The 14193-nt window shown below is 37.3% G+C and overlaps 1 protein-coding gene across 16 annotated transcripts in view; it reads right to left on the bottom strand.

Annotated features, from left to right (window-relative positions):
- ABI2 (abl interactor 2) overlaps window positions 1-14193 on the bottom strand; it is a 64914-nt gene that overhangs the window by 40231 nt on the left and 10490 nt on the right. Inside the window, exon 1 of one of the 16 annotated variants that reach the window (XM_031505392.2) lies at window positions 9525-9539. The exons of 14 other annotated variants lie outside the window; for them this stretch is intronic. The gene's annotated coding sequence lies outside the window, so the exon portion shown is untranslated. Of the gene's footprint in view, window positions 1-2926; window positions 2955-9524; window positions 9540-14193 lie in introns of those variants that run through there. One more of the 16 variants, XM_031505391.2, reaches the window with a different exon arrangement.

Below are 14193 nucleotides of genomic sequence, written 5' to 3'. Positions count from 1 at the left end.
CAAGACCAACAGAAGAAGGATCTGAAAATTTTAGAAGCTTCTCAGGGCACAGTATGAGGATATTGTCCAACAGAACACAATTATAAATGCTGCCTTATATTCAACAATAAAGAAGTTAGGAAAATGCTATCCCCAGATCTCATGGCTTTTAACCTGCTGAGTAGTATGTCTTGTACATAAAAGTGTTTCAGACTCATCTTAAGGACTCCCAAATGAAGATACATCAGCTCTTCACCTCTGCTCTCCCATTGCTGACTTGTAAATACACTCTTTTTTCCCCTCTCCCTGCCCATATCCCCAGCTCAGCCTGCACACTCCCCTGCAGCAGCCACACCCCACAGCCAATCAAACAATTTCTCAGTGGCAATAATAAAAATGACCAGAAGCTCGCCTGTTTGGCTCTGCAGCTGCTGCCAATCTATTTATAAAGCAGAAAATGCTGATTTCCATTAGTACACTGTATATCTAGAGGAGCTGAGTATAATCCAGCAAATATAGTATTTTTACATTAATAGTCGAAGTGTTTGAGAACAAAAGGAAACCTACCTGTAATTTAAAATATTATGAGCCTCTGCTATGGTTTTTCTGCTTAAAGAAGCACAAATATGAATCCATGTTCAGCACTAGTCCTTCCAGAGATGTAACCTATCCAAGTCACCCCTAGTTCCAACCAACAAGGACCTGACTTCTCAAATGCAAAATGCATTGAAGAGCTCATAAAACAATACTATAAACTACTTTGGAGCTGTTATTAACACAAAACCCCATTTGATTGATATGTCTAATTCATGTATTTAGCTGATCACAACTGTGATTTGCTCTACAGGACTTTTTGCAGAACCTGAAATTCTCTGAGGCAAACTCCACTCATGTTTGGCACAGCAAAACTGAAGTTTGAACTTTCTTCCTGTGAAGAATCTGTTCAAATTAAAACAACTATTTGAACCTACTACTGTCAATCCATTTCAAAAGAACAAAAAATAATTAGTGACAGCATTTTAAAACAATCATGTTTACCCCGAAAACTTTAAAGAGATAAAAGCTTCAATGACTCACAGCAATCTAAATCAATAAAAACTCTAGAACACTTACAGAAAAATCTTAAATTCCCCTGTGGAAATATAACAATAAATGTCAGTAGAAATTTAACTTGAAATGAAAAGTTGTGTTTAGCATGAAACCCATATTTTAATTTGATAAGTAGATTTCCAGAGATGGTGTCTTATCATATGCTCCTATGTAACAAGATCCCTATTTACACTCCATGTGGATGCCAAATTACATTGCTTGCAAATGCTGCCGTGTTCACTGACTATGTGACTATGTAAATAAAGGGATTTCTGCTAATAAGATAATGGTTTCAAGTTATCAGTAAACAAAATTCAAACATAATCCTCAGCAGTCTTAGTTCTGATACTCCTGATCTTCCTAACACCAAAATACCAGTCAGTATGCTTCCCATCAGACTGTAAAACAGAAAAAAAGTTATCTCAACATCCATAGCTACCAAAATTCTCTAGTGAAAGAAAATTTTGCAATAATAATTTTGATAAGTAATTTCAGTACTTTCAGTACTTTGCTCCACAGTAATTTCAGTAACCTATGGAATACTGTTTCTGTGAGGAGTATCCAAAACAAGAGAAACAAGTTCTATGTTCATTATAACAAAAAGACTTGTTACTGTGGATACTTAATTATATTACCCAGAGCCCTCAAAACCCTTCAGTTCTCAGAAACATTGTGTTCAGCAGTATCAAACACTGGTAGCAAGTGGTTTTAGTGCCTTAAATTAAATGCCACGAAGCAGACCTTTGAATATCTTTCCATTTCAGTTTTAAAGTATCTTTAGCATTCATACACAAAATCATGCATGCCTACGAAAAAATACAGGCTCATAACATCTATCCACACACAATTCTTAGGAAAGCAATGCTTTCAACCATTAGATCAGTTTGATCCATATTTTTTTAATGGATAATAAATTCAAGAAATCAAAGCTATTGTTTGACAAACAGGTCTTCTGAAACACTGCCAGCATAGGGATCCTCTCATTCCTAGACCTAACATACCAATTCCATTGTCTATGCATGGCCACATGGCAGACTAATTACCTGACCTAGTTAAAACTAACTTTAGAAACAAATGGTTGTTTTAAACTCCAGTCACTTCCATTATCTTCCCTGACATGCAAAATTGTAAACACTACCCCTAGTAAACGTATGTAGATGCCACAAAGAAAAGCAAAGCAACTCAGTGAATTGTGGTCTGAACAACTGTCATGGTATTATGGAACTCAGGATCTACTTCCATCAGCAGTACCTGTCACAGGAGATGTCCCCAACACCAAGTGCACTCTCCATCTGCTGTAGTGAAAAAGACCAGGAGGCACACCCCAAATGAAAATCATCTGATCCATAAACCAAATTATAAGTTTTGCCTCATCCAAACCACTGCATCGCCAGAGAAACACAAGGAATGATACAATCTAGAATAAAGAGGGAAGAACTATCCAGAGCTGTTGAGCTTGCTAGAAAAAGAACAAGTGCTGGAACATCACTGCAGTTTTTCCAGTTCTGCACTACCTGTAGTTTTTCTTCACCCGAACTGTGCAGTGTCTCATGTTTCCCTTAATAATTTTCCATTAACTGTGTTAAGAATGCTGCTGTGTCTCCACCTCAAACTTGTAGCTTTGACTTCTCACACAATGTTAAAATATTTGAGTATCACAGCTGGATCATCTTCACAGCCTGAAATAGAAAAGTTTAGATCATGTCTTTTGTGCCTATGTTATGGAATTTCCAGGCAACAGCTTATCATTTATTCTATCATCTTTCTCCACACAATGTACACATCAGGTGCTCACGTGAGCCACAAGGCAGCATCCTTTTCTCCTTCTCTCAGCAGTAAGAGCACCATTTTGACTCACCACAGAGATCTGCCAGCCACACACAGACTGGGGACAGTGTCAGCTAGAACTGGGAAATGGTCCCCCCACTGCAGCAGGAATTGGTTCCCCATGCACTTGGACACAGCAGCAGCCATGGCTCTGCCCAGCTCCCCTGGAGAGTGTTTTCCATTTGTCGGAAGCACCCAGTACTGAAACAGTTCTTTTGTCTCCACCAGAAAACAAAACAAGCTATCAGCTACATGGAAATGTTTCACAGGATGAATCCAGCCTGAGAGCTACAGCACAGAACACAGTGACTATACAAACTGGGGCTTTTAGATAGCAGGAGATCAAAGTCACTCAAGTCAGCTACAAATGCACAGACTTCTCAGGCAGTCAGAAAAGCCATGTCTTACATACACAAGGCAATAGTGTGCTTGCTTTCAGACACTGGAGAATTATTAACAGTTTCCACTTCCACATGCCAGTCCAAAAATGGACACTAAATCTGACAGCTCAAATGATTGCAAATGGTCACCTGAAAATAATGCTTATTTTTTATTAGAGTGTATAAATTGCTAGCATTAGAAATTATGTGGAATTCAACCTGCAGTAAATACAAATATGACTGCTTTTCATGTCAGGATACAGATCCCCGGCATCACTTTTTCTTCCCACTCTGCAAGTTCCATTTACACTACACAATTGCACTACCAGATTTGAATATGAAATAGTCTGGACTGCAACTCTATAAAATATCCTTTTACTTTAGGAATTAAATGTCTCAATCTTTATTCTCCTGCCTTAGAAAACACAAACTTTTATACAATTAAAAAACAGATTACAAAGAAGAAACAAATATTGAATGGGGCAGACGAGAAAATAAAACATGCAGTAAGGTATCTAAGATGACAAAACTATTTGGCTACATGATTGGCAAAAGGAATTTTTACATGCATATAGTGCATAAAAAGCAGGGCTAGAAAGAAAGCAAGACATTAAGGCATTCTCCCACCCAGTGATCAGCAAAATCCTAGTGATAAGGTCTGTTATGGCCCTGTTAAGAAGAACCTGAATAATTTTGTACAGAAAAGCAGCTACTAATGGATAAAAATATTCTATAAAGAAAAAAATGCTGAGAGGCTACATGAACCCTACAGAAAGATTTACAAAACATCGATCCAACTACATAAAAGAAAAAATGCTACCAAATGCTCAAAATGCTACTAAATTAGAAGGAAAGATTTCAAAGATAGCAACACATTAAAAAAGAAAAAAATATTTCTTATGATTTGGAAAGAGCTCAAAAAGACAGGTCTGAAAGCGGTGCATGAAAGGAAACATTAAAAGCTACTGGTATTTTAGTTGGTTATTGTAGCTAGGTTTCTTTTATGCTACAGTTAAAAAAATAGTTATTTATCCAGTAGTCATCATCAGCTTGGAAATTCAGTTCTGCAGTCGGGCTATCAAGACTTGCACAAATTCTACTGGATGAGCCAAAAAGTCTGAACCTATGAGTTGAGAAAGAAACTGTGTTTCTTATTACAGAACAGTGACACAAGCTGCTGCTTTTAGTATCAATATAACTGCAACCAAAATTCATCCAAGATTAATACTTATTGTTGAATTGAAAGGGGGCAAAAATATAGAGCTTTTCATTCCTGAGGCTACTGTCATCCACATTTGTTTAGCAAACAGAGTTCTGAATGGAAAATAATCTCAATTCATACTCAAATCAACTCTTCAAGGGATTTGTGCAAGAAATTTATGCAGTAATATTTAGGCATATAAAAGTGGAAGTTAAAGTTGAAGAGTGTGTCACCAGACTAACTACACAAAAAAGTATATCCAGAATATACTAATCAATTCCCCAACATATAGAGCATCTCTTGCTATTGTTCAGAACAGGACTGTTTAGTGAAACAAACTCATATATGTGATGAAAAAGTAATAGTAAAATTTAAAAAATAAGACAGAAGATTACTTTCATTTAGTCGATGTAACAGTTGTTTCTTTTGATTACTGTTAACACAAACCCAAGTTGGCATTTGTCTTACAACCAGCTAGAAAAACCCCTCAGGTTTCTGCTGAGGTTGCACCGGCTTCGAGAAGTCTCAAGAACAAAAGCTGCATGCTAGATTTCAACAAGCTTCCATTATTCAGTACAGAATGTGCCCAACTGTGATACTGACAAAGCACATTTCAGTTTTCCTGTGAAAAATAGATTGAGCTCTTATATCATCCTTTTCATTTTAATTGTTGCTGAATTCCTTGAAGTTACTGAAAGCCTCATACATAATTAAGTATTATACACACTTTTATTCAACTGCACAGATGGCATTTGCTCAGTCCATCCAAGTGCTTTCTGAGGTCCTTCCGTGAACTACAAAAAATGATTGAGAAGAAAACTGAGCATCATTAATCCAATAATTAAGTCAAAATCATGCCAAAAACTTACATAACTGTCAGTGAAAAATACAGTAGTTTTCTGTTTCAACAAATGGGCTCATTAAATACTTGCTAAAGAATATCCCTCACTCCTCTTTCACTACCGGAACTGCTCACTCCCAGGACAGAAAACAAGTACCCACCAATTCCTATGGCACTGTCTCTAACACACAGGAGAAACAGGCACAAAGAGGCAGAAGCAATCACTGACATGTTAGGACAGAAGCAAACGAGCGCTCCCAGAATTTCAGAAAAAACCTAAAGGCCATAGAGCTCTAAGACACTTATTTCTGTGGCACCAGAAAACCCCCAAATTTCCCTTTTGGATGCAAAACAATCCATGTGTTATATTAACACAAAGGACAGGGAAACTCAGTCTACCTGTTCTTTAATATAACCAAAATTACACAGTACCTGGGGTTGGGAGTAGAATTTTTTTGTTCTTGCCAATTGTTATAGCATCATCTCTATACTATTCATCTTAATGTGCAAAGATCTGTCTCTATGTAATTGTTTATTCATGATTATATAATGAATATATATATAATTATTTGTTATTATTTTAGAAAGACAAAAGGCTGTTTTCATTGCTTGATTTCTCTTTTAAAACTAAGAAGAGCTCACAGGTATTGCCAATTTACATGTACTCTGCACTCTAAACATTATGAATTAATCAAATGTTAGACAACATAAGCAAACAACATTTTGGACACAAATGAGAAACACTTCTCAGCACACACCCTGCCTCAAACCCACTCGTAAGTTCTCTGACAGCTTTCTATTACTTTGCATTCAAAAGAAAACATGGGCAGCAAAACACACTGAGACTGTGAACAGGGGAAGCAACAAGATTACTGAGACTGGTAATTTGGCCTACAAATTAGTAGCAATGGTAGCTCTAGAGTCTGGAGATAGAATATTTTTTCTTCACAATAATTTTAGCATGACCTTATCTGAACATCAACTATAATTAAAGTAATCTGCTTGAAAACTCTTTGTCTCATCTGCGAAGAAAGGAGCAGAGCATGTCAAGTCTCCTAGTGATGCAACTTTTTTATTAATGAACTGCTCTTGGAAGTGACAAGACACAGGCTAAGGATCATCACTAAATGGAACTTCAGTTGTGGGTGGACCATCTAGGCAAAGACAGAGGATAGTCAGGCACCTAAACCATCCCACAGTATCAGTATTTGTCAGGCTGAAAAGTAAATACCTTTCTCCTCAACTCTATCCAAAGTCTCTACTCAACATCTACATGAAAGCAATTAACTTGCTGTTCACATGAAGTGTATTTAAAATTTAAATAATTTTAAATGTGAACATACTGAAGTAAACTCTTCTCTTTACAATTGATAATGGAATTAGCACTATTCTCACAGCACTGTGAATTCTGTATGTCCTACATTTAGTAAAACAGATCGTCTTTTGATCAGAGATCACACAGTAATCAACAAAGCTGCGTAAGGAACATTGGCATTTTGGCCAAACACAATCATTACACAATATACTGGGTTTAGAATTAAGAATGCATCAAAACTGTCACTAGATTTTATAATTCAAACTACATTCAAAGAGTAAGTAATAAATGTGGTATTTTAAAAAGTAATTTCCAAACACAACGTTAACTACATTAATCTTATCACACTAATATTAATATAATATAAATAGTTATTCCCATTTTAACCATTTATAATTACAATTTGTCTTTATTTATCTGCATACTAATAAAAAGCATGCTAGCTAAAGAATATACTCTTAGCATTCATACTCCAGTAAAGTCTTGTACATCAAGTTATTCTGTTTTCCAAACTATTAAAAAAACTATAATGATTCACTAAATGTCACTAGAACTTCTTGATTACAAGTGTGACTGCCTGATTTTTAAGCTATCTTAAACTCAGTATCAATAATCTGCTGCAGTCTCTATGAGGTTATTTGCATTAAATTGCAGTCTTTTGTTTTCAGTGCCATAAATTTACTTGATATTTTCAGTCCTGTGCTGAGCCTCAAAATATAGGTGTGATTAACAGCTAGAAAAGCTACCTTTCCACAGAACCTAACCTCCTAAAACGAAAAGCTGCTTTTTAAAATACATACTGCTTTTTAAAATGCATTCAAGGCCGCCTGTGGGGGTAAAACTAGCTCACTGGCTTGAGATCTGTGACAGCACTATCAGTCTACTCTACCCAAGAGAAAAACACAGCAAATGGGAGCTGTGGACAAGCACAGCTTCCCTCATATCTAATCACCTGCACCACTGTTTCCATGCTGCCTGCATCACTACAACAAATCTGTCATCTGTTTCCCTTAACCATCACCAGAATCAAACTTTGTATTTATTGTCATACATTTACAAGCACAGCAGACCAGTTTTCACATACAAATGTCCTGCTCTCATGAGACCTTGCAAGTTCTTGTTCCTTGAGAATAGAGCCAAAGTGTCCTGTTTATGCAAAAATAAAAGGGCATGATGTATTCATACAAACCTACTAGACAAGGTTATAAAAAACTATTTCACTGCAGCAGTAACACAGTTTAAAATTATGCATCACAAATTGTATCACAAGAACAGCATGCTAGCATCCAAATGCATTTACATCTAGAATATAGTTAAGACGTAGTTATGTTACTAGGTACTCATCACTGCTGCACAGCATTACCCTTTGCTCTTGCTCGAGAGGAAGCAGCAGTGCAGGAACCTCCTCCCCTGCCCATTCTGTGAAACCAGGGCAGGTTTCACCCTTCTCTGGTACCTCTTCTGCAATAACACAGCTGAGAGAAGTGGGTCATTTTCTGGTTCCTAAACAACATAATTATTGTTGGAGTTCCAGAGACAAGGCCAATTTTGGCTTTAATAACATCACAGTATCACCACATTTGTGGCCATAAGGGGCTAGGCCAATACAAATGCACTGAATTAAGAACCTCAGAAACAGCAAAGATCCACAGGCTTAACTCTATTATCTCATACATTTGCTGTTCTACAACTCTTCATTCACCAAGGACGTTTTAATATGCAGAGGTTTGAACAGAGTTTACAAGTCAAAATCACTGATAAACTCAAATTTAATTTTACAGTTAGTTAATAAAAATAAATCAAGTGGTAGCATTTGCAAAAATTACTTTATATGCAAAGTGGTTTTCACAAGTAAAAACTACAATCATATAATAAGTGCATTCTGCTGTACAAAAAATGCTTTTGCATAAATTGTGTTCTCCACTATCAATATCAGATGAACAGACTTTTATCTCTGTCTCTTGAAATCTGACAAAATCTACCATTTCTAAGCAAGGATATTTACTTCAGCTTTACAAAATATTATCTAGTCACCAGGGTTTATGTAACAACTGAGTTATTTCCCAATTTTTCCAGTTTCTTCCTTCCACTATAAATTCTCAATTCAATTCATTACATAGCAGTGATTGAGGTCAACTAATGCCTCTGATTTAGAATCACAAGCAGAGTGATCTGTGGCAGCAGCAGTAGATTCTGCTTCCAAGTGTCCACTGCCAGACATCACAAGCTCATAGCAAGGAAAGCTAAGTAGGACACACAGCCACATCCTCCACCATCACAGCTTACAACCCAGCATACCCCTGTAAACAGTCAGATGCAGGACACCTGTAATTGCAGCATACCCAGGGCAGATGCACACCCTATTCGGCCAATAGCTCCCGAGAGAGGCTGGCAGGTGTGGAGAGAACACCCCCATCACTTACCACAGCAACACGGAGCTCCGTGTCCCACTTCCTTAGGTACTCCAAAAGACTGAGCAGCTCAAGGAACACAAGCTGCAGGAAAGCCCTGCCTGCCTATCCATGGCAAATGCAGTCCTGTCATCCTCAGAATTCTTCCCACATCACCACCCTAACTAATACAAGTATTTCAATTGCTATTCACTTTCTCTACTTCCCCACATGAGCAAGCCCCAAAATTTTATCACGCTAGAAGTTACACTTTAATTTACATACTTTTGGTAACTATGGCTAAAAAAGCTTGAAGAGAAGTAAAGAGGCATAGCAATCAGGTAACATGAGTGCCTTCCAAAGACAGCAGAGGGTGTAAACCAACGAGGGGGGGGGGGGGGGCAGGAATTTGCATAGTCACTCTTCTAGGAAACAAAGACACTTGGATTACACAGATTCCTTCACAATCATCAGTTAACCTTAAATGTGAAATTATTCTTACTTGGCACTTTTTAAAGCTGCTACCAATTCAGACATAATGAAAGAAATGAACTGTCTTCAGATCCATGTCCACAATCTGACAGAACAGAAAAAAAAAAAAATATTTTATAAGAAAAAGTACAGATCAAAATAAGAAACTTTCACAGAACAGCTACAATATACAATATTCTTCTAGGAGGCAAAAGAACCACTGGCAGCATAGCATACCCCAAAACCTAGAGATTTATGCTAAATTAGCAGAACCTGGGTGAGCTGCAGTGGCAGCTGATCACTCTATAGCACAGAACAAAAGAATCAGAAGAGGTTTCCCTCATTCTTCCATGAAAGGTTGCCCAATCTGTCCCTCTTTCTTTTTTGTATTAAAACAAACAGGACAGCTGTCTTTGCCTACTGCAGAACCACTTAAAGGCCCAAGTCTCTGACCCCTGCAATGCCACACACGTGCCAGAGTCCCATCACCTCAAATGTGCATTTGCACCCCTTTACATGACCAGACATCGACATACTCTTGTCTGACTGACAAATCACAACAGCCCACACAGCTCACACTTCTTCCATGCTGTCACCGTAAATGCTTGCCAGAAAGAGAGCAGAAGCAAGCAACAACAGGCTGATTTGTTCCTGATATCCATGTTCATCTTGCTGCAAGCTGACCTCTGTAGTACAACCCACCTGCTGAAGGTGTTGGTAACACTCAATGACACCCAGTCATAACTGAACCCACGATGGAGATTAACTAAACAAACCACCATGATAAAGTGAAAGAAAGTTAGTGCAAGTTCATTCTGAAATCTGAAAATCACAACCAGTGCTTTCTTATTAAGTAGATTTGTTCCCTATGTGTCCTGAGAGATGCATCTGCTCATTTTTCTGGCAAAGAATGTTTTTACAACCTTTTGTTCCTGTTACCATAGCATTGGACAAAATACAATATTGGCAGAGTGAGAATGGGATTCTGGCCTCTTATGGGGACACAGCCAAGCCCAGAATTCCGTTATGCACTTACTAGAGAACATATTAGAAATATAAAAGTCACCTCCTCAACTGAGGAGTCCCAGTCTAATTCCCAAGGGTAAATTGCTAGAAATAAAGATTTTACAGAACCCTTTTTCTTCATGCTTGTAAAAGAGTTGTCAACAAATAAAAAATCATAATGTTAAAGGAGGTTTTTCATTTCAACTAGACTCAAACTTTGCTATGATGTTGCAATTTAAGAATCTCAGAAAGTAAGCAGAAAAAACCCTTTTCTGCAAGCACTTATTAAGTAAGTAGCAATTATTCTTTTTCCCAGTTTAACAAGCAGTTTTGGTCCATTTACTTCAAAATTATAAGTAAACCTTCTGTCAATTGCAATGTAGCTCAAAAACAGCAAGCCAAGTTGCTATATTCAACCTGCAGTACGTAACTTAACAGCACAGCATCAAATGTTCTGTAATTATTTCCAGCAAGATCTCTACTTTGCACACACATTTTCTAAGTATGACCTACATGCACATTAAGAGCAATACTCACCCAGACTGTTTCATGCAAGTGGTAACTTTGTTTCTAGAAACAATATGCAGCCATTTTAATTGCATAAAAGGATGTGCATTTGATTTTTCATATTAACAACACTGCAACTGTAACACAGTAACATCCATCCAGTTTAAATATTACTTCTTTCTGCAAATTATACAGTTACTTTTTTAAAAATTAACAAGTATCACACTGAGTTATCAAAAGCAATATGCCTGATAACCGAATCCAACCTTGGCAAAGTTTTTCTCCACACACAGTATTTCTAGGATTCCCCAGACTTGAAACAAAGCAATGCAGGTCACTGAGCCATTTCAGAATTTCTCTCTGAAATATGGAGAGTTTTCTGTCTGGTAAAGAAAAACCAGGACTTGAAATACAAACTACCAGGAATAAGGTTCTTCTTGCTAGCTATAAAGGCCCATTATTCAGAACGTCAATCAGGATGAGCTTGAAGAGACCATACTTTTTTGAAAATCCCTTCAGAACAAGATTGGAATTTCATACAGTAAATGTTTAAATCTACTGTCTTAAAACAAAGCACTAGCATTAGCTAATAGCCCATGGACGCCTTGGCAATTCTGTAAATTCTATGAGGTTGTTTTTATGTCTTCACACAAAGAAAGTAGATTGTGCACCAAATACATTCTTTGAATCAAAAGCATTGAATAAACTTAAAGGAATACAACAAACTCCATGAGAATGACTGCAATACCAAACAAGAGCTTCTATTTCTAAAATGTTCGAGTTCCTTTGTTCTAATATTTCGATGTCAGCTGAAGAGAACACCTACCTCTAACTCATGTGAAAAACACAAAATTACACAAGGATATTTTGAAAAACATTATTTCAGCAATATCCCAGTCAACATCCAGGAGAATATCTCCATGCAGGATGTTGCAGAGGCAGCAGCTAAGGACACAGTTCTATAAGAACACCTTCAAAAAAATCAGTCAAGTTATTTGGGATCCAACAGAATGTCTTCTGTAAACCTGGAAGCAATTCTAAAATGAAAAATAAGCAGCACATACAATGGTACAAGTAGTTCTACAAAATCTGTCCTGGAAAAGGTGGTTACCACAAAAGCTTCAGTAAAGGACAGACGAATGAATCAGACAAACACTCTCAAAGTAGAATAGAGCATCTGCAATGCTCCAAAATTCACAGCTGCCCACCTCTGCACACATAATAATGATGTTCCAGACCTCAGCTTCCACTAAAGCACTTTTTTAACAACAAAAACATCTGCAGGCACTATCTTATTTATCAAAACGGGTGAAATAATAATTTTTCTTTTCTCTGTTTATCTAATGTGAGCCAGATTTTCACCAGGCCCTTTTAGATTTGTTTATATACTGATTTCAGCATTTACTGGTGCTGTTCTGCCCAAGACCTTTACAAACATCCCTTAGACAATCCTATATCAGGCAGGATTAATTTCTTTAAGAGCAATTAAACACCTTTCTTTCCCCATATTTATAGAATTTTTACTACTTTCAATATTTATAGATTGGTAAGCATTCACGTAGGACAGAGAAGTCAGCAACAGTCACAGACATCTCAGCAGAAGATAAAATGCACTCCTATTTTCCCCTACAAAAGCCACATCCAGAGTAGGCCAGTAAAACTTAAGATCAGGTTTCATTAAGTAAATTAATACATTATTTTCCTCACCTAACAAAATTACTAATAATGATTTTTTTCAAATGCAACTGTTTAAAAAGTCGATTTTTTCAAACAATTTTCAAGAACAGTAATATACAGACTACACAAATAGGAGAAACACTTCCTTCCTGCTATACAATCTAAATTCAGTGACAAATATTTCAGGAAAGAATCATTTTAATCCCACAGTTAAGAATTATCATGCTGTTCCCCATATAGGCCAAATTTCATCATCTCTAACTAGAGCAGTGGCAGACAGCTTTCCACGTGCTGGGAAGTCTCCCAGTGGCCAGAGCTCTCAGCCCCAGAACACATGCCGAGGGCTGCACGTGTTGCGTGCAGCGCTGCAGGCAGCCCACCCCAACCCGCAGCACTGCACTGCAACGGAGCAGCTGTACAGCACAACACTGCATTACCTGGGCACTGCACCAAACTGCAAAAATGAAAACTTACACCAAACTGCAAAAATGAAAACTTACACCATGCAAGTTGTAAGAGACATTGCAGACTTGTGAAAGAACGTACGATTCTTCTCACAGCAGTTTAATGCTCCAATAGAGGATATGAAGAATCCCCATGACTGTGTTTACTTTCACCATAATTATGACAGAGACTGAGTATCAATCTTCACTTATTCACCAAATTTTAATGTTATTCTTCTGACAATTCTGAGCAATTTGTTGTCACAAAAATAGAAACATCAAAGAAGTGAAATGACAAAAATAAGAACATTTCAACTGCTGAATGCTTTTTCTATGTCATAAAAGATTTTCTAGCCTTGCATTTTTTTTAATGTGAATTCATTTTCAAGTTGTCTTAACAGATTGTTACAACTATATACTCAGCAAGTTCTACTACCATCTGAAAGAAGCGTTTTCTCTACACCTCCATGAAAAGTGCTGCATGAATGACCTGTTCATTTGATAAGGCATGCCCAAATAATATCACCTCTCCATCCATCCAGCTATGGCAATAAATAAAACTATCCTGAAGAGTTTCACAACATGGATCCTAGGTTTTAAGACAAAGAGACACAGAGAAAGCACAAATTTTCAGACAAGCAATTCTCTCCTCCTTTAAGAAGAAGGATTTACCAACTGCATAACCTCTAATCATCCACCTTCCTAGACGCAAGCAATTGGATTTTTTTGTATCACACATCATCTTCCAGTCATTTCATTGAACACTTTGTCCCTAAAACTCAGGAAAAACCACTCATATTCCCCCTATAATTAGTCAAAGAAAACCATGCAAACAACTCTTGAAGGACTGTGTTCAGAGCCTTAAGGGCATATGGAATCCAGATCAAAATTAACTCCTTCCACTGTTTGTACACAAAAGCTGTCCTTACCCTGATTTGTGAAGTACGAGATCTAGAGACAACATCATATAAGAGCTGTGTAACTTAAAACCAACAGAATTAGGTAAAAGAAGCTGCCTGCTCAAGTTGGGATTTGGTCTGTGCAGATGCACTTACCTGTTTAGTACAC

This window comes from Lonchura striata, chromosome 8 (genome assembly GCF_046129695.1).
Source record: "Lonchura striata isolate bLonStr1 chromosome 8, bLonStr1.mat, whole genome shotgun sequence".
Taxonomy (NCBI): domain Eukaryota; kingdom Metazoa; phylum Chordata; class Aves; order Passeriformes; family Estrildidae; genus Lonchura; species Lonchura striata.
Note: the sequence above shows the minus strand (reverse complement) of the source record. Positions and strands in the feature narration are given on the sequence as shown.